General features: G+C 43.7%; 1 long non-coding RNA gene across 2 annotated transcripts in view; it reads left to right on the top strand.

Annotated features, from left to right (window-relative positions):
- LOC117771987 overlaps nucleotides 1–21,113 on the top strand; it is a 38,481-nt gene that overhangs the window by 13,561 nt on the left and 3,807 nt on the right. For both annotated transcript variants that reach the window (XR_004615693.1, XR_004615695.1), the window contains exon 2: nucleotides 721–942. This is a non-coding gene — a long non-coding RNA (uncharacterized LOC117771987). The remainder of the gene's footprint in view (nucleotides 1–720; nucleotides 943–21,113) is intronic.

Below are 21,113 nucleotides of genomic sequence, written 5' to 3'. Positions count from 1 at the left end.
TCTTTGATCATGTTGCCCTTTGTGTCCACTGCTCGGACCAGGGCTGAGTCAGTATATCACAGCCTTATATCGACCACATGTTTGCTGGGACTAGAAACACGATCCAGACATGACTCCTCCAACCCAGCCCTTTGGGTAAAGTGTGTGTGTGTGTGTGTGTGTGTGTGTGTGTGTGTGTGTGTGTGTGTGTGTGTGTGTGTGTGTGTGTGTGTGTGTGTGTGTGTGTGTGTGTGTGTGTGTGTGTGTGTGTGTGTGTGTGTGTGTGCAACATCTTCTCACGGAAGTGTTCTTGTCATACACTACAAGCAGACACCACCTTATTTTTTTTTGTAGCACTACAATGGATTTGTTTTTCAGTATTTGGGGCTTATGGTTATCATCATTTTTTTTTTTCTGTGGGCCATGGGTTAATTTCCGCTACATCCTGCTTGAGCCAACATGGTCCACAACAATTTGTTCATTAGGTATAGATAGAAAACATGGCATTTATTTATTTTTTACAAATAGGTAAAAATTTGCTGTGTATGTGTGTGTGCACATCAGGGGCACGTCTGTGATGGGACATGGTCGTTGGCCAGCTATGTTGCTTCTCTGTGCGTCTGCTTCAAGAGTATCTACATGAAATATTCAAGGTCCAGTGAAAATTGATCTGCTCATCCATCCGAAGTCTGTTTCTCTTTCTCTCTCTCTCTCTCCCTCGTTCTCTCTCTCTCTGACCAGATCCCCGTGGAGCTGCCTCGAAGAAGGATGCTAATATCACATATCAGTTAGATGACCAAGTTCAGGGCCTGCACAACTGCTGCAGCTACAGCGCCGGAGCTTGGATCAATGGAATACTGCTGGGGATACACTGGACCACACCCACTTACTGATTAGACCCTCTGATTGGATATCACATGGATGTCTTGACCACTGCCATGGCTTTCATGCAAATTGATAAAGGTAATTTAAGTCCCTTAAAGTGAAATTTGATTTGCGTTAAGAGGTTCTGCTACTTTTCCCTTAATGTATAATGGTTGTGATTAATAGCCTGGGAGAAATATTATCAAGTGTAACGGTTTAATGTATCTCCTCAACTCAATTAGTGGTGCTGCTGTTTGTCATCTGAGTTTATTGAAAGTATTTTAGGCAAGGGAAAGCTGATTTCTTCCATATACCCTCCACTCCACTCCAAATTGAAAGCTGTCCTTGACTTTAGCCCATTACCATGAATCTGAAAATACAGCCACAAAAAACACAAAAACAGAAACTAAAATGTTATCAGCAAACAATCCCCGCTATACCATTGTATCCACCTACCCTGGCTGTGGCTGTTACGTGCTCCCCTAAATGTCTGCGACATTCCACCTCACCTTCTCTAGAGCGGCACAGCTCTGCAACCTGACTAAATGAAAAACAATCTGCGGAAGCCGGGAACAATCCTAGTCAGGCTCCAGCAGGCTGCCATAAAAAAGAAGGGCTGCCTCTCCAGCCTCTCCCTCATGCCTTCAGCTCTAAGTCTATGGGCTGATGAAAGATCAATGGGCCGACCGGGCAGCCGCTGCTGTGCCTGCTGTCCGCCACTGCACCGGGAAGCAAGCCAATTACAAAACACCAGAGGAAAAAAAAGGGAAAAACCTCAGTCTTTATGAATGCAAACTGACTGATTAGTGAAATTGTTGTGTGTGTGTGTGTGTGTGTGTGTGTGTGTGTGTGTTTTCCCTTTATCTCATCTGTGCTGAGTCCAGCCTCGTTGCAGCAGCTAGACTTACTTTTTGAGAAATGTTGAACGTTTCCAGCCCGTGGATCATATTCCAAACTCATTTTAACCCCGATCTCTCCCTACATCCCCCCACCTTCCCTATACCTCACCCTCTTAAACACCCCTTTAACCCTTCGCCCCCCGCCTCCAGGAGCCTCACTCCAGATCTGTACCAGCTAACCAGCCCTCTGGATCTCCAGCCGGAGTAATGGGGGTTGGCGCTGGGGCTTGGTGCAAACACGCAGCAGCAGACAAACAAATCATGTTAAGTCTCTGCTGCCACGGCTGGCAACACACTCAAAGGGGAGCCGGTGCCCTGCCAGGGAGGAGGGTGCACCCATTTTCCCAGGGAGGGGGTGAGGGCGAGGGTGAACACGAGGGAGGGCGGCGTGGAGGGGGAGGCCTGGTCCTTATCGAGCCCGGATCACAGACACCTCTGCCCCTCCTGGCAGGAATGCACACGGGCCCTGTGGGAGGAGAGAGGGAGAAGAGAGAAGGAGGAGGAAACGAGCAGACATGAAGAGGGGAAGTAAAAAAAGGGGAAGAAAAGGAAAGAGACGGAAGCCTAGAGAGAGAGCGAGGGAGAGAAAGACCTGCCCAGCTTAACAGAGCACACAGACAAAAACACAGCAATCGCAGCACTCAACACACTCTCACTGGGTTGAGAGCACCAGTGGGAGAGCACATAGGAAAACAAAACTGGGGCATTAGGCCGCTCACCATCCTCACCATGCTGCTGTGGTTCTCATTACCTCGGTTCAATCACAGCTCTAATGCAACGTGCGTCACTGATGACAGACGACTAGACATCAGCAAGCCAGCGATGTGGTCACACGTTACAGAGGTGTTAAACTCCAGAGTCATTCAGACGTCCTTGTTCTTAGGTTGATCTTTTTGTGCTTTATGTCGTTTTTTCAAAATTAAACACTAGCTCCGTTTCAAATCATCTACGCTTACAGAGGAGGCCTTAGTGTGTGTTTCAGGTATCACGGTTGCAAATGTTCCCTCTTTCCCCCCCAAGACAATCATAGAAAGCGGGATGATAAAATACCGAGATCCTCAATTATTGGATTGTGTGATATTTCCGCGGCCTCTCCTGGGATGGAGACATTTCCCCTTAAAGCCCATGGAGAGTTACTGTAATTGTGATCTTAACGTGACATTCCTTCCTGCTGGCTGCAAGCTTTCTGCGGTCGTGTGTCGGAGGCAAAGAACAGCTCTTGTCAGGTGCAGATTGGGGTTTAGGGGTTCATTCGCAGTTCATGCCATAGCATTCCATGCAATCTTCACATTTCCATACACCCTCACTCTCGTCCCCTCCTTTGCTTATCGTACAGTTCTGAAATATCTACAAACAGTTGTTCCTTCCCTGTTGACATAATTTGCCCTTCAGTTAGAAATGTGGGGAGCTTTGACATGCTGTATACTCTGCATGCTTTGCTGAGCACCCGGGAGCCATGACGGAGATCTGAGTCACAGCACAATGTATGCACTGTAACTCCTGTGTGCTGATCCCCAAGTGTCTCTGAAATGCTGCGATGTGCAAAAAAAACATAAAAACACAAACTCCTCCAGCAAACGTGACACCAGAGCAGCTCAGAAATCTGCCCTTTCCGACTTGAGTGAGTTGAACGTTTGCAGAAAGCCTGGTTTTATGAACAGGTTTTTTACAAAGAGACGAGACAGACAGACAGACAAGTCCTTTATTCATCCAGCCAGAAAGTCAATTAAGGGATCAACACAATAATGGAATTGAAGTCTGTCACATAAAGGTGCAACTCATGAATGACAGGAAAATTAGCCTATGACAATGGGTAGTTGTATCAACAAGATTAGATATAGAATGAGAGGATTACGTTAATGGTATATTAAAAACATAGAATACTCTGCTGGAGTGATATAAAATATTTGTTACGGCGGCACCTTTTTAGTCAAATAGCATAATTCATTTTGAATCTGCATAATGTTCATGACAATAGCTTTATGGTTTAATACGCTCTCCTTAGCAAACGGTAAATATTAAATATGATAGATTTCCAATAGTCTGTATTATTCTCTGAATTATATTGAATTAAACAAGATAAATTAATGACTGTAGAATTCTATACATATGTTTTATATATATTGTATGTGTGTGTGTGTGTGTGTGTGTGAATATGTATATATATTGGAAATATTAAATTATTCTAATCCTCTTGTTAAAACTGTAGCATTTTAAAAACTGAATATATACATAAGTTTGTGTGTGTATTATAGTAACAAGTTACAATTGTTTTGGAACAACCTATAACAATGCTTTTACTTGTTTAAGTTTGATATCCATTGAAATCTGCTCTGTTGCTGATAGTTATAAAAAAGTATCTCAGTGTAATCCAATAGCAGCATTTTACTCGAAAATGTTTCTTTTCTCAGGCTTTTTATTCTATTCCCCGTCTAAGCTAAAGTGCCCGAGCCCAGTTCCATGTGTTTGTCTGATCGGAGTAGCAGCGAGGCTAACTTATTGCTAGCACATGTGACCGGGTGAGTGTGTGTTTGGGCCACGGCCTATCACACAGTATCCCCTTGCCTATCACGGTCGCCCCCCTCAGATGGATCTCAACCTTCATTAATGCAGGCCCACGGCAAACGCTTGTCTCCACATGTTAGCACACATCTGGCCTATTTTGAATGTTGTTGTTCCCCTTTCCTCTCTTAAACCTTCTCTTCTCCTACCTTTTCTTTTTCTTTCTTTCTCCTGGTTTCCGAAAAGGGGCGACTCAACATCGAGTCTTTTCTGGAGGAAGTGGTGCTGGTGTTGTTGTGGCGAGGGGACTTCAAAGAGGCTGGGACATCAGTCACGAGCGAGCAGAGGGCAGAACCTGGTCAACGGCAGGGATTTGTCGTCTAATAACCCCTCTGGGGGACTTCAGGTCTAATTTCAGAGGCGCTGAAAGTAGGATTTTATGAACTATGCCATATCCTCAAGTCTTTGCTTTCACATGTTTTTTCCATTACACAGAAGCTAATTGTGATGATAATGGGCGAGTGAATAAATTCATGTTTTTTTTAAAGTTGTCATTTTCTCCAGATTTGAATCTCCCTGAACATTAGCGGATTCTGATATGCTGAAAGTAAACATTGTTCAGTCACGTCCTTACTTTCATAAATTAAACCGCATGACTTAGTCTAACCTGGTGATGATGTCATCCAGGGATAACCTATCGGGTAATACAGCTGGGCAGTAACTCCAGTTCACTTACATATTGATGTTTCCCTCTCCTTGTCTCTCCATCAGCAATATATTTAATGGTCACATTCGGTGCTTATTCAGCACAAGAAAAAGGAGAGCAAGGTAAACATGCCAACTTGAGAGCACAAGACATTAGTCTCGTAGCTTGAAATAACTGGCCTGCATTTAATGAGACATACGTAAGTTGAGAGGGGGGGGGGACATTTGTTTTGTTCCTGACCGCATGTGCCGAATTAACTGAAAAAACGGTGAAGTTCTCTGACGTCGGGGCGGCGCAGTGTTCCAACAGCCATCGATACAAGCTTGTGATCTGTAGTCGTTGTCAGTCAGGAGGTCGTTAAAAGAAAATGCACATTTAATGGCTTGATCCATTGTGATTGGAGTGGTTAACTGATGATCTGGTTGTAAATTTCTGTCTCATGGCTGTCACTGTCCCTCCTCCCCTCCTTTCATCGTGCTCTCCGTTTATCCTCTTTGCTCTTGCTCAACCCTTCCCTCTTCCTATTCTCTAACTAGAATTTGTATCTCTCGCTCCCATGATCTGTCCCTTCTCTTATCGATTGGAAAGTGAAATGCAGTGGCGATCTTGAAACATTCACAGTTGAAACCCATCTAATTGCCCAGTTGAAATCCATCTCATGAAATTATTCACAGTTATTTGGGGGGAACCGTTTGTACTGGCTGCCAACCAACACCCAGCTCGGAGAATGCCAGATTGACGTGATGCTGGGATGCCGCCGCTGGTGCAGATGTGCCGCCTAATTGCAGCTCCCGCCATGCGGAAACTATTCTTTTCAAACCATTTCAAAGCATCTGTGATAGGTGTCAGTGCGAGGTTAAACCAACTTCGAAATGCAAGTCCTGCTTCCAGTCCTCCCCGCTGAATGGATTGCAGAGGGCAGTGTGCCCCTCGGAAGAGAGGAGGAGAAGAGGTGAAAAGTATCAAGAGTATCACGAGCATGGTCATGGCTCACAATGGTCCGCTAGTGTCTGCTTCACCTTGTACCTTTGACATGTGGGAAAGAATTAAGAAAACTAGGTTGTATTCCAAATTGTGAAAATCATTTTGACCTCAGTGGTTCTTGTTAAAAGATTTTAGCTTGAAACCATATGCCAGTAGTTCATTTTTTAAATTGCAAAATGGGTCTAATCCTGTTAACGGTTAAACGTAAGCGAGGATCGAAAACAGAGAACAGAGCGTATTACTTTGTCTTGAGCCGATTTGAATGCTTTCTGGGAAGGTATTGATTTAGTCAATTGCAGTAGTTAATGGTGTCTGTAGATGCTAATTGAAACCTAGAAAAGAAAGTATAAGGTTTCATGCAGCAATAACAGTGTAAACTAAACAGCGGTGAATGATGTGCTTCTAATAAAACAGCAGCTGCAGTTTAAAGGCTGAAATCAATGGTGTCTTCACAGAGACACCGAAGCGGGTGAGTGGTGAGGAAAAGACCACAGGGGCCTCATCAGTGGACAGACCTGATTGTCCATTTCTGGAAAGTTTTCTTTCTCTGGCTACATTACATCTGTTCCTTTTAGCAGCTTTAAGCTTATTAAGATAAGAGCCTTGTCTTGCATGTGTGGTGAAAACAAGCTGCACAGTAAGTTGGTAAACAATCTCTTCAGTCCCTAAATCTGTCTGTAATGATCTCTAATGAACTGTGAGAATTTTGTTTTGGACAACTGAAGCAGCTTTGGCTCAGGTCCTGCTGAATTTCTTGCCTAATCAAATGTAAGTATACTGCGACCATGTTGGTCATCTTTGATTTGGACTTGTTTCCTCCACCAAGGAGGTAATGTTGTCACCCTTGTTTGACTGTAAGCAAGATTACGTATTAACTTTTGGATGGATGGAAGCTTGGCGAAGGGGTGAGATGTGCGTCAGGGAAGAACCCATTTCATTTTGGAGAGGATCTGGATCAGGGGGCTTTTTTTCTTCAGTCTTTAACGTTGTGAGATAGTGTGATCTTCAACATTTTCCTCAATTCCGCAGAGAACAATGTATCTTGATGAATATAATCAGGGGGACTGATATTTATGAGTGTGTACAATTTGGTGTGGATCCAAATACCCAAAAAATGTGGATCTACTGAATTTAAACTCCATTCTAGTCTTTGTCTTTTTCAATATGTTTGTTCTATCCTGTCACAGTTTGTTTTCCATAGTTTGTCATAATTAATACGACAATATTATTTATGCTTATTTAACCCAATCATTGTTTTGTTGCATTTTGTGCAAAGACCCATAAGACTCATACTTGCATTGAGAGTGTTGTCCTTTTTTTGTCTGTATGTGTATTCATACATATACTGTATAGGTGTATGTGTGTGTGTGTGTGTGTGTGTGTGTGAGGCAGCGTGCAGCCCTGTCTGGCCGGCCATGGCCACATCTGTTTGTCATGTTAGCACTTAAGCGCCTGCTGGAGCCACGATCCTAAGTGGAGACAGAGTCCTCTCTCCCACTCTCTCCATCCTCCCTTTCTCCTAATTACATTTGTTCATTAATCCATTTTCTGCCCACTTCTCTTTCTTGTTTATGTTCTTGCTCCGCTGGGCTTTTGCCTCCTCGGACCGGCAGACAGTGACCTTTAAGGAGATGCCAAAAGACTCTGTAAGACAATGTTACCCCTTCACCCTTTCACCACACATGCACATAGACACACACGCACACACACATGCACACACACCCACCCACGCACCCAGTCCCGTCTTGGCCCCTCAGTATCCCCTCAGGCCATCTCCTTCGGAGAGGCTAATGGAGTTAGCCTAATGTCTGCACAGCGCCAGTCATAAAACTGATTTGAGGCTAAAGGCTTGGTGCCGAGACCACCACTCTGCCTACAAAAAAGAGAGATGTGAGTGAGATGTTAAAAGAGAGCGAGTGTATCTTTAGAGGCAAAGAGGTTGGGGTGGCGGTGGCGGCAGTGCGGGGCAGGCTGGCGTAACTAAGGCAACTGCAGACAATCTAATTGGTATTGACATCCTTGTCTCGGAGGAAATTTGACATCTAAGGGCAAATCATTCTATTTAGTCTATTTAGTCGCCTGAATAGTCTCCAAGGCGGGGCCTGAGGAGCACAATCACGCTGGAGCGTTGTTCTGGTCCTCATATCTGGGCCAGCTCTGCCACACAGCAATCGATCCTAATCTGATCGGGGGAGGGGAGCAGGATAAGCGGCACGGGGAGAAAAAAATGAAAATAAAATCAAAAGCTCTGTTGGGGTAATATTTAACAAGAGGGAGTACAATTGGTCTCTGCCGGGGCGGCAGGCTGTAATGCACTTGTGCTGCTGTAGCATGGTTAATGTATAGAAAAACTCGGGAGTAATGGCTCTTCAGCCAAGGTGGCCGGGCTTCAAAGAAATCTGCTTGTTTAGCTAAAAGACTGGCAGGCTGGGCCGCCAAAGACCTTCATTCTGTTAGAGCATCAAATATGGCCCCCGCTCAGGACACACAGACACCCTGATTTTATTATCCTCACTCCCCTGAGAAACTCATCTCATCCCTCTTTTTGTTTGTGTGACTGACCATCAACGTGAGAGGGTGAAGTGGTGCTGTCCATCAGAAGGGAAAGGGTATCTGTGGTGTCTTCACACTCCGACAGTAGTGGCAGTGTTGGTTCAGGCAACATTTCTCATGCACCAAACTCACAAGACAAGTTATATAATAGCTTATTTAAAAAAAAAAAAAAGCCCGGAGATATTTGTTTTTATTTAGTTGTTTTCATTTTTACATCTGTCACGTGTTAGAAGCATCTTCAATCCCCTGCTCTGTTGTCACATCGGATTCTACGGTCTTTATGCAGACGCTTTACTAAAGGGCCAGGCGGAGAAAGTCTGCAGGTAATTCGGAGCCTCTCACTCAGACATTTACGTCCACACATGCACCTCCTCTGGAGAATGTGTGGAGACTCTTGAGTTCAGTGCATTTCTGAAAGCAGCTTTATTGTGTTCTGTCCTGTCTGTATCCCTAAAAGCAAAGCCTTTTCTAAAATAACATTCATACAATAAACTCCACATCAGAATTGTGTACAAGATGAAAGGCTTATCTTTATGGCAGCTGAAGTACAAAGTCCTTTCCCCCCCCAAATACAGTCCCCATATAATCTTTACATTCTCACTTTATTCTTTGGCCTTGTTGCATGAGTATGTGCCATTATGTGTTGGTGTATGGACCAAGGAGGACCCGTACATCCAGGTAATGCATCTTTTTCATCATCTTCCGATCACATCAAGATGCTTTTCCTCTCAGCAGAGGCTCAAATGAAGGTCGACACATTGCTAATAAGTTCCGCACATGTTCACCGAAGAAGCCCATGGTTGATATAGACTGAAAAATCTGGTAAATGGACCTTGAGGTTTGAATATTTTATGACTTCACATTTTCTTATATTGACAAATGTATGAGTTAGGTTTAGGGTTACTGGGTTTAAATTTATTAAATATCTACTATAACAGTTGGTCAGAGTTTAAGTGAGGTTGATAATTTAATTTAAACAATATGGTTAGGTTTAAGTGGGTAATTTAGTAGTTTGGGACTAATGAAGTACAAGTTGCCTGAAGATTAAATTCATTCAAAGAATGTAGAAGTTAAGTTGTGCATGTGCGTGTCCTGGTCAGCCTAAACAGTAATGGAGGTTAGGCTGCAGTTGGAGTAAGTCTGTGTCCACGTGCACGTGTGTATGTGTGTTTTAGTGAGACAGAGAGTGTCTGAGTGTCTGTGTAAGTATGTGATGAGGGCGTATTGAGCTGATGGCTCCAGATATCAGTCCCAGATACTTAAGTCATAAAAGTGTGTCTCTGAGCCCCGTGGCTGTGCAGACCCTGGTGCCTGATGTTATCAGAGTGAAACAGTGGCCACTCTATCAGGACAGAGGAGTACAGAGGCATTCCTGTATTACTGCAGCTTTTGTCGGCCCCGCCGCTGTGATTGGGGGCTGGAATGGAGCGCGCTGCAGGAGTGCACTTATAGGGGAGTCGGGGAGTGGTGTGGGAAGTTGCCACATTACAGGAACGGGTGCTGGATTATTTACAGCGGGGTGTTTTTTAGGGCTTTGCCTTGCTGGCTTGTCAATAGCTTAACTAGACCGACGGGGTAACCAAAGGAAGCACAGGAGTCCAAATTAAGTTTTGTATTTCGATACAGCCTGATAAATCTGCAGCACCATAACAAAGGCATCATTCACTTCTTGCAAGCTCTATATTTCATTAATCACTGCACACCATTGGGGTTATTCATATTATGTTGCACAAATCAAATGATATTTCTTTCCCTTGGTTCCATTTTCTGTGCAGGGCTTCGAGAAACCTGAATTATGTGTGTGAATTGGTGGAAGACATTTATATTCTTCAAGCAAGTGAAGCTAAATCCTCATCACTTAGAGTAGCCCTTGTCAGTGTAATTCTATTGTATATATTACATTATTGGATGGACATCTGCAATAAAGCAAGGTTAGGTGGAGGTCATTGTAACAACTTTATTTAAGGTTATTTCATTGGAAATTTAATAGATCATATTTTTGTGTTAATAATCCTTATGAGAAAAGTAACTAAAAACAATAAGATTATAATAAATAAAGTGAAATGTAGTAAAAAGTACAATATCTCCTGAAATTAGGTGGAGAGGCAGAAAGTCATGTTGGACAGAAATACTAAAGTGTACTCCAGTGTGTGTGTGTAGGGAAGGGGAAAATGACAAAAAGCTAAATAAATAGTTTTGTAACGTTTCCATTATACCTGACAGACTGAGGGCCGGGGCGTTGACAAGTTCCTAGACACAGATGACGAGACAAACAGTGAAGGGCGACTCAACATCTTATGTCGTCATCACCTCCTTTCCCTCGTGTCCTCACTTATTCCCACTGTCTGTCTCCTCTCTGACCAGTAGCACCTTGCAGGCCTGTGTCGCTTCAGCGCCGGAGTCAAAGGTCTCGTGACAGAGACGGCGTATCGTTACAGGGGGGTATCAGCACCTCCGGGGCCTCTGTATGCCAGCAATTGTCTGTGGCCTGGATTAGTTTTTGTATCCAGTTACGGACTTTTATTCCCGTGGAGTCAAGTTCAGAATGGCACTGAGGGCCAGCAGTGCTGCTGAGAGCCCAGTGATTTATGTGTTGCTGAGTGAGAGCAGCAGGTTCAAGTCAGAGGTCTCCGGGCAGGGTAACGTGCTGTATATGTTTGTCTGTGTGTGTTTGGATTTGTGCATGAGAAAGTGTGTATGAGTCACCGCTGCCCTCTCTCAAACATAAATGGGTGTGTATGACTGAGAGGCTGCGTGAGGGCCAACCCCAAACTCTCGGCAGGGTGCCTTGGTGTGTTTGCCTTGGACAGGTTCCATTGGTTTGACTGCGAGCGTGCCGGGGAGGGTTTGGGTTCTGTAAAAATAATGACTGGCACTGAGAGGTGGGATCATCTGTGGACTGACTGCACTGGTTGGTCGAAGGGGGACACCGAATAAGGAATTTTGATGATTGACTAACTTTGAGAAATTTGGAAAAATTATCACAAATGACTAGTTTAAATTTCAGTTTTTAAGGCAACCGGCCCACTTTTTAATCATGTGTTTGACTATCATGTGACTTATTCACACAAATAGTGGAAGAATCAATTTCTGAAGTGAGGTCACCTCCTCCTGGTGAGGTCAGCGTTTGTTGTCTTTTTCTGAACATGGACGGGGGTCTTGTGCCAACAACAACAACCTGGTCTAATTAGTCCCATTTCAACAGTGCTGCAGTATTATGTCCAACATTTGTTCATTGTTTGATGACCTCAGTAAAGTTGAGACATCGATTATTGTGCTTTGATTCTTACTTTAGGTTTATTCCTGTAAAAACACTTTGGAACATGTCACATTTTTTCTTAGTTGTGTTTCAAACTTAATGAATTTCCACTTGTTGCAGGGTTCCTCATATCTATTCTTTAGAAAAGTGAATGAAATCAAATGGTTAAAGCACAATCTGTGAGGAGGAAGCTGTTGCAACTGGACCATGAATCAATTAAGGCATGATTAACACAGCCTGGGCTTATGCACCCTCAGCCCTCCACCCCCCATATCCATATTCCTTTGAAATATGATGTCCCAAAGATGGAGCCATATTTATTCTCGATGGTGCGTTTTGGATCCCTGAGATATTTTAAAATGGGGGGCATCTGTCCCGTGGCCTGCTCCGCCATCTGGATAAGACAGGACAGGGAGAAGATGTTAATGCACTTCATGATGAGAAAGGAGGATGACACCTTTGACCTTCCCTAGCCTTTGACCTCTGCACCCGATATGGAGCCACTGACGCTATGGGTTTCCTATATCTAGCATATGTTGGCCAGGCCGATATGTTAAAAGAAATTCCTCATTTGCCACACAGTGTTTATATAGCCGCTCCCTCATGTTGTAAACAGCCAGGCTGCAAGAAAATAGATATTTACTTCACAGGCTTTCTATTTGATTAGAGAAAGAAAAAATTGACATGCATATTGGATATGTTGCTGTGCTTATTGCCACAAATGCTAATGAAGAACGAGCTGTAGATACCTGAAGTGTACGCAGTGTATACAACATAGGCTCAGAGTTGATATTTGTATGTATACAGCAGTAACTTCTGTAGTCATTCCCTCGCATGCGTGCAGCAGAGATTGGGTGTGCACATTTTCTCAACCCAAAAGAGTTTCAGTTACATATCGCAGAAGCTCAGGTCCACTGCTATGTAAGAAGAGCTCGCCCTAAATCACTGCTGCATTTCCAGGAACCACCACTAGAGTTAGATGGAGAGGAAACCAGCTGCAGCGGTCACCCCATCTTGTATGATGGTGGCTGTGACTCCTTCAGTAGTAGTTTCTCAGTACGCTGACATTTATATAGTGTTTCCCCTGGGGTGCAGCCAGGGAGCCCAAGGTGGCTGGAGTCCAGGGGCAGTGACTGCTAGAGAAGTTGGGGTTGGGCGGGGGGGGTCGATCCCTTTTACGTGTGAAGCCAGTGTAGCTGAGCCCTTGTCAGGGGAGGACTGTGGTCAATGACAGATCACTTTTCCACACTGTGATTTAATTAGAAATTAGAGTGCACGTCACCTCTGACCTCTAATCCCGCGACGCTCTTGTCATGGGAAGGAATTCTTAGCATATTTATTTGTGAATTGGGACCCGGCAGTCCCCATCTAATGTAAAATAATAATACTCCAATGAAGCTTGTTGTTTTGATGAGAAAATCCATGGGAATGTCAAAGAGTGGTAAGAATCGATCAATTCTGGGTGCAGTGGAGTTTATGCACAATGTCGTTAAAAGTTTAATTAAAAAAACCCAACTATAAATGGCATAACTTTAATGAGTTACACAGTAAGACTGAATCAAGGTCACAAGACAATTGTAAAGTGCCTGTATTTAAAAAAAGGAACCCCACTTAATTATGTGAATCAAATGGGAAAAGTGAAATAACAAGACACTGTAGACGACTGTAGTGGACACAAACAGATTGGAGTGGGCAGCTGAAGCCTGTGAGGAGTATTTGTCATTATTTACTGTGTCGATGACTCAATTCAGATGAGCTGTTTAGACAAAGATGTAATAAAAGGTAGCTGTCAATCAACAACAGTAGCTCCTTCACTTCCTGCACACGTCCATCCATCGTAGAACTGATCCAGGATGCATTTTCAGTCATCTGGCCGGTCCTGCGTGCTAAACATTGACCTTGTGACCTCTGCTCATGACCCCTGACCTGTGATGTTGACCCCTTGTCCAGGGGGATGGGTCTCTTATATATCTCAACTGGCTGTCTCCATTGACTACCTGCCAGGCACCTGCTCTGAGAAATGAAGCCAAGGCGAATGTCTCTCTTGGGAGCCTTTTGGGCTCAGCAGACAACAAGGCCTGGCCTCAGCCCTGCATTTGAATAGGCTTTGAGTGGCCCTGGTAAACCAATCTCCCTAATTATCTATTGAAAGAACATTCTTTTTCCTTGCCCAGTCATTACCTTGATTTCAATTGCTGAAAAGTAACATGGAGGAGCTAAAAACGCAAAGAGAGGGAGGGAGAGGATGTGGAAAAACATACATGCATGCTCAAGAGACGTATAGAATCACAAAAGAAGATGTCTTCCCGATTTCATTAAGGTTAATTGTAGGTCAGAGGGAGCAGATTCCGGATGTAAGTCCACAGTACGGGTGCAGGTCAAGGCAATAAAGAGAAATTAAACATGAAAATATGACCTTATGATGCAGCAACAAAAACTGCAGTGAGGGCAGGCTCCTGTGATTGGTTTGCCCCCAAATTAATCACCATTTCTCACTGTCCCCCCACTGCAAAATCTTGTTTTTGTAAACAATTTATTAAATCACTCGCTTGAAACTAACTCATCATTAGCTTGGGAAATGACGAATAACTTCTGTGATACAACCATGCAACAGGACAATGTTCTATAGTGTGACTGGGGATAATCAGGCTACAATTAAAGACAAAAGACTTTGAGCTTTTGGCCGAGCAGGAAGGGGTCAAATGCGTTGCTTGAGGACACCTCAGTGGCGATCACGTCATCATTGACCTTGGGGAAAGCAGATGATGCAAAAATAAAGAAAACAAAAATACATATGGACAATGGATTCAATGTTTGTATACGTGCGTGAAAGAGAAACTGTGATATTCTTGGTGCGTCAGACGGGGTCATGATCCTCCTGTTTCCTCACACTGAGTTACAGGGTTGAAGTATCCTCCATAGTTCATGCATCATCCGTGTATCATGTGATCCTTGAATGATTCATGAACCTCGCAAGATGCACATGATTGGCATGTTTTCAGCAGAGAGTTGGGTTTCCTGGTGTTATGCACCCCTGAAATGACATAGTGGAATCATTGGCGATACACACAGAGAGAGCCTGATGCCAGCGGTGTTTAATAGAGTCCTGTTATCATGGAGAGTCGCACTGGCCATGTCACAGTGGAGGGCAGGGTCTAAATATAAGGGTTATTCCAGGATATACTGTATCTGATCATTGACGGCAACGCGAGATGAATTTTGAGCCGCACATATTGTGCTACCTCCTTATTTAATCGATCTAAATATCGGCAGAAGCCAAAACAAACCACTTGAAATGAAAAAAGATCCATTCACACTGCTCTGTGAAGAGTTTTTTTTTTAAACAATGAATTAAGTGTCTTTGCATCAGTTACCATAGTTAAGGCTATCTACATGCTGTACCACTGGGTCAAGAGCACGGAGATAGTCAGTCAAGAGTGGACTCTTGGGGCTCTAGGGCTGTTCTCAGAAAGCACTCAAGACTTGCATGCAGTCACCATGTAGTGGAGGAGATAAGAGGGGACAGAGTTTCCCTTTGAATCTAAATTTAGGTCATGACAAGCCGCATTTATGTTCTCACCCAGCCCCTAACGTATATATGTTTCCTGTTTTACCTATAATTCTTCTAGTGTTTGAGTAACCTGCCGTATGACGCTATGTTGGTTGAAGTGTTTTTAACGTCTACTTTTGAACACAACAAGATGAAGAGGTACAACAGTTTGACCCCTGTAGCTTCAGAGAGTCAGGAACAGACGGAACGTGATATTTACCGCAGTAACTTTCATCTTGTTTGTCGAATGCGAGTTTTCCTTTTCGTAATTATCGCATTATTTCAGTAAAATTTATATATTTACCTTACAAAGTATAAAGTCTTTCGGCTTCTTTACTGAGCCGTACATGTCATGACGAGCTTGTGCTGCGGCGGTTGGCAATCTCCACAAATCCTCTCAGGAAAGTCTTTGAACTCCTCGGGATGTCGGTCCATCTTAAGTTCTTTAATCTCCACTGGTCTGTCTGCTCCAGCCGCAGCACCTCTAAATCTCCTCCCATCCTCAGACTCTGACTGGAGCCTCGACTGTCCGCACTCTGTGATCTCACCACACACACACACACACACACACACACACACACACACACACACACACACACACACACACACACACAACACACATCAAGTGCATTTTATAAGCATACGTGTCCTCTTCCGAAAAAAAACTCTGAGGTTAAACTCCGATCTTTTCTTTGTGAATGTGATTGTTTGGCTTGATGAACAAAAATCTTTCTTTGTATGTTAGAATTCATCACGTTACATGAACTCCGGAAAATGTCCAGAAAATTGGGCCTGGACATTTTCCAGAATTTACATATAACCAATGCAGCAGGAGATTGTCTGTCCGGGTCAGACGCGTTCACAACAACAGGAAGTTTTTGGGAGTAAATTATCTTCATCTGCATTTTCTATGTGTAACGAACTTTATTACGATATTTGATTAAAATTGACCTTTTAACACTATACATGGAAATAATAAGAGTTTGGACTGTAAATTGGGACTAATGGTCTGCACACACTCATCTGGTGCTGCTCAGAGTTTACAGATTAGATTTTAATCTTCATCCTACCGCTCTTATCTGAGCTCCTGTGATCTTACTGTATCAAACACCTGGTCCCACAGTGTGAATTTTAGAGGATTACAGAATCGGACCAATACTGGGAACCATCAGCAGTCAGTGAGTAACACGTTCTTACTGTGGTGAGGCCTGATGGATGTTTTAATGTTCCTGGATTATTGAAATCTTTATGGAATTTTCATCATATGTATACTATGTATTAATCCACTAAGGTCCGTATACCCTGTTTCATTGTGTATCCGTTATATCTTCCATTCTCTGTAGACGTATCACAGATGCAGGCACATGTTTTTCCTAGATCTTCTTCCCTGACGCTCACACTTGAACGCGTCGCTTCGTCTCTCCTCCAAGCAAAGCTGTTGCCATATTCATATGACCACGAATCTTTTATGAACGCCTACAGTCACAGTTGATCCATAGTTACCTTTGACACCCGGTCAAGGCCTCTGACCCCCACAAGGAAAAGGCTGCCGGGCTTCACCAGCTGGTTGCAGTGGTCAAAATAACGAAAGCCCATCGCGACGTGGCAACGTTCTCGGCAGCTGTGACCATACTCACAGCCCCAGTGTGGCTGCTGTCAGGAACAATAAGCACTGTGGGTTTCAGCTCTTTGCCCCTCACAGCTTCCTCTTATGGAGCCTCTGGGCTGCTGTCCTCTTCACCAACACCACTCGGCTGACATCAAACCGCTAAGGCCCGAGCACACCCACCCCTGCACATATACATATTTCCTCACATTTGTACAAGCATACTTTTCTGTGTAAAATACTCATATATGCACGCACGCATTTGGTGGTTCCAGCCGTCTCATACTTGAGAGTGCTGTGACTCTACACCAGCTCCAGTAAATTCTCTGTGCAGCTTCTTCAGTCACATCATTTATCTTCCAGACCAGAACCACTTCAAGGCCCTGAGAGGGGCATGGTGCTGAGGTCAGCGGTGGGGGTGGGTTTGTGGACACGAGGGTAAAGATGAAGAGACGTGAGAGAGTGATGCGCTCACGGCCTCGCAGTTAACAACTGCACAGGAGCGTTTCAAGGGACTTTGGGGGCCCGAGGAAAAACGGAAAAAAATTAAGTATCAAAGTAATAAACACACTACATATTGATGAAAGAAAAGTTCAAAACTTAGACTTTTACTTTAAAGGACACGAAAACAAAGTTGCTATAGTTCTAACTGATTCATAATTAGTGGCTTGACACTGTGAGAACTCTTTCCATTGGCAGTATGACATGATTAAATACAGTGGTGGGATCTAAGAAAGTATATTAACTTAGTTACTGTACTTAAGTAAATCCTTAATGTATCTGTGCTTTACTGAAGTACATTTATTTCCAGGTACTTTTAACGTTTACTCCCCTACATATATCAGCAAATAGACATCTTCACATTGGTCTTTATATATTTTAAAAGTAATAAATACAGAGCGGGGAATTGGTCCACTGATCTAATCACAGCGGGCAACATTAGACTCCGCCTCCTGCAGCAATATCACTGGTGAAGAAACACATGAAATGGATTTGACTCAGCCATAATGATGTATTATTGTATTAGAAAATAGGGTACACTTTTACTTTCCATACTTTAGGTATATTTAAAAGCAAGTACTTTTACTCAAGTAGAAAAGTTAATGTGGAACTTGAACTTTTACTTGAGTACATTTTTGTCTATTAATCCGCACTTATACTTTATTAAAATGCTTGAGAACGTCCTCCACCACTAGTTCGGTTTGATAATTAATCATATGATTCATTTTGTTTTGGTTATGTGTAAACCTGTGAATCTTTTGAATGTCCTAAAAATATAGCCATGTGTCTTGGTTAGTTTGCTTTTGACAGCTTGGAGACTTGAATCCTGTTTTTACAAAATAATGAAATGATCCTGTGTCATTCAGGGAGGAAGTGTTTGGTTTAGTTGGATCTAGGAACGGACCATGTAGGCGTTTGGTTTGGTGAATTTGGATCCTTTCATTCATGAACTCGACTCCCCTCCTTCATGCCAGATTCCATCCTCCCAGAGGAATAAAAAAAAAAAAACGCTTCATCTTTTCCATGCTTTGTCAGAGCTGTAAGGAAATTTACTCCACCCTGGCAATATTTCAAACTGATCCACCAGGAAAAAAAAGCCACAGAAAATCTACAAATCTAGATTAAGATTAACTTTCATGAAGCAATAAGTCAGCATTCGCCGGCTAAACACTTCCACGTACATCACATTCCAGCAGCTGCCTCATAATAAATACATTCCAGCGGTCCCTTCAGGAACCTGGTGTGCGAGTGTGCATGTTTCCTCTTCTCTTTCTGTGGTTTGTTCATGTTTTGGAATTGATGTGATTTATGCGAAGGAAAAGTTTCGATCGAAAGACTTCTTGAGGAATCTGTGATCGTGAGATTTCCATGCTCGGTATATTTTCATACAAGTCACCTTTCATGAAATATAGGGTAATTTAACTGTGGCATCACATCAGTCACTGATGATCCTTGGACGTCTTGTAACTGTGTGGACTGTTGAGAGCGCTGTGAAACTTTTCTTACTCTCTCCCTCTCTGTGTGTGTGTGTGTGTGTGTGTGTGTGTGTGGGTGTACTATAAGTATGTATGGATGGAGGTGGGGCTGTGGGGTGAGTGATGACACTGGCGGTGTAATCCCACCAACATCTGCTTCTAATCTGCAACATGAAAAAGACACTCTTGTGACCCCATACCTGCCCCCAACCATCCTCCTACCCCCACCCCACTCCCTCTGCCCGATGTTGCTCTCTCTCATTTGAGCCCAAATCAAACGGCGTGTCGGGTTACGAGAGATTTCCACCACAACTCGCAATCAAACATACAGAAAGCGGGAGTATTTATTCGTTTTATGTGCTCTCATTCATCCCTCCGAAGCTCGGAGATCTCACTCGGTATGGAACAAAACCGCATGTTTTGCTGTGGCTTCTCCCCCCCCCCCCCCCTTTTCCTTTTGAAAGACGAGCTGCAGATAATTCAAACCAACCTGTTGGTTTCTCAAGCTGCACAATGATGACAAAAATTAAAGAAAATCAAAAGTGCCAACAGCTTCTCACAACAGCTTCCATTTCCTCTTTGCGTCAGTCCGGGTCCAGGATCGAGTTGACCTGAGAGGAAGAGAAGGGAGCGGGGAGAGAGAGAGAGAGAGGGAGCACTCGGGGCTGGGGAGAGTGTGGGTGGATGTATGTGCAGCGTGTGGGGACTTTCCAATGGATGAAGATTTCCTCACTGGAGGAAAGTATTTGTTCAGGAGTAATTGAGAGAGGAATAACACAGCAGCCAAGAGCCCGGTCGGGGCGGATGAGCAAGAAGAGGATGTGGGCGATTGAAACATGGCTGCAATTTGTTTTAACTGGCTGTAGAAATAAGCATGGCAGAGCTCTCAGGGCTTGGTAGCTGTAAATCTGGAGCCTTTGCAGGAGTATTGTTGGTTCATAACCTCTCTCTGTTTCTTGCTCTGTCTCCCTCCCTTACGCCTCCCAGGGGTACATTTAGCTGCGGAAATGGAGCCTTTCTTCCCTTTATTTGACTTCCTTGTCACTGGCAAACTCCCTCTCTCCCTCTCTCCCCTCCCTCTCTCTCTTTCTTATTGTCTCACACACACACACACACACTCGCACACTCGCCTTGACCCCTGTTTTGCAGGACCCCTAACTGGTTGGTGTGCAGGCCAGCCGTGGGAGGACAAAGACACAACACAGAGATACATTAGAGAAAATCACTTCCCCCCTTCGGCCAACAGTGGTTCTGGGAAGTCGGGTAATTCTTCCGTGATCTGCGTGCTCTCTGGCTTCCGATAAATGCTTATTTAAATACATTATGCTGGGTTCAGTCTGCGCGTATAGAATACGTATGTTGTACTGTTTGTGTGAGTGAGTGTGTGTGTGTGTGTGTGTGTGTGTGTCCGCTTCTATTTGAGATCCACATTTTAGATGCCAAATTACAAACCCTGCAAAGTTACAGTTAAAATCCATGCAGATTTTTTTATTATTATTTGGGAGGTTTTAATATCTCTATATCATGTTTTTTTTATCATCGTGCTTTTATTTTATTTTAAAAATAAACCAACAGTTTGAATCATCACTCTTTAGTAAAAACCATCTCCAAATTAGATGATTTATAATGTGTATGATTAAATATTTTTTATGGGTGAAATTCTCATGTTCCCTCAGCGTAATAAACCTTTCACAGAGCTGGAAACTGCTGATTTTCTAAGTTCAAACAGAAATCTCCAATGAAAACGTGTACACCAGTTATCCCAGGACTCTGTTACTGCTGGTTTTTCATTTTATTTATTTTGTAACTGCAGCACAGACAACTGTGTTAATCTAAACTGTTCTGAGATGGCGCCAGATATCTCATAAACAAAGATCTAAAAAAGTGGGAGAATAAAACCAAGTAAGTCACGTGCCAAATGTGTCGGTGGATTCCTCTGTTCACACCTCTGGTTCAAGGCCTCTGCTCGACGGCCTCCTGCCCTGGTATCCCCTTCCCCGATTCCTTCCTTCCTACCCAGCTTTGACCAGAAAGCGCTGCCCTGGCGGTGCACTCAAATTTGCGCCGAGGCCCGTGGGTGACACGCCGCCGCATCCCAAAGAGCTGTGTACTTCTCACTCTCCGCCGTGGATCAGTGCTCAGGGTTTACACAGGGGGCGGAGGTGTTAATGCTACATGCTTTAAAGAAGTACAAGATGTCTTCACTTCAGCTCTAACAGGCACCCTGGGTAAAAG

Source organism: Hippoglossus hippoglossus, chromosome 12, assembly GCF_009819705.1.
Source record: "Hippoglossus hippoglossus isolate fHipHip1 chromosome 12, fHipHip1.pri, whole genome shotgun sequence".
NCBI lineage: Eukaryota > Metazoa > Chordata > Actinopteri > Pleuronectiformes > Pleuronectidae > Hippoglossus > Hippoglossus hippoglossus.
Note: the sequence above shows the minus strand (reverse complement) of the source record. Positions and strands in the feature narration are given on the sequence as shown.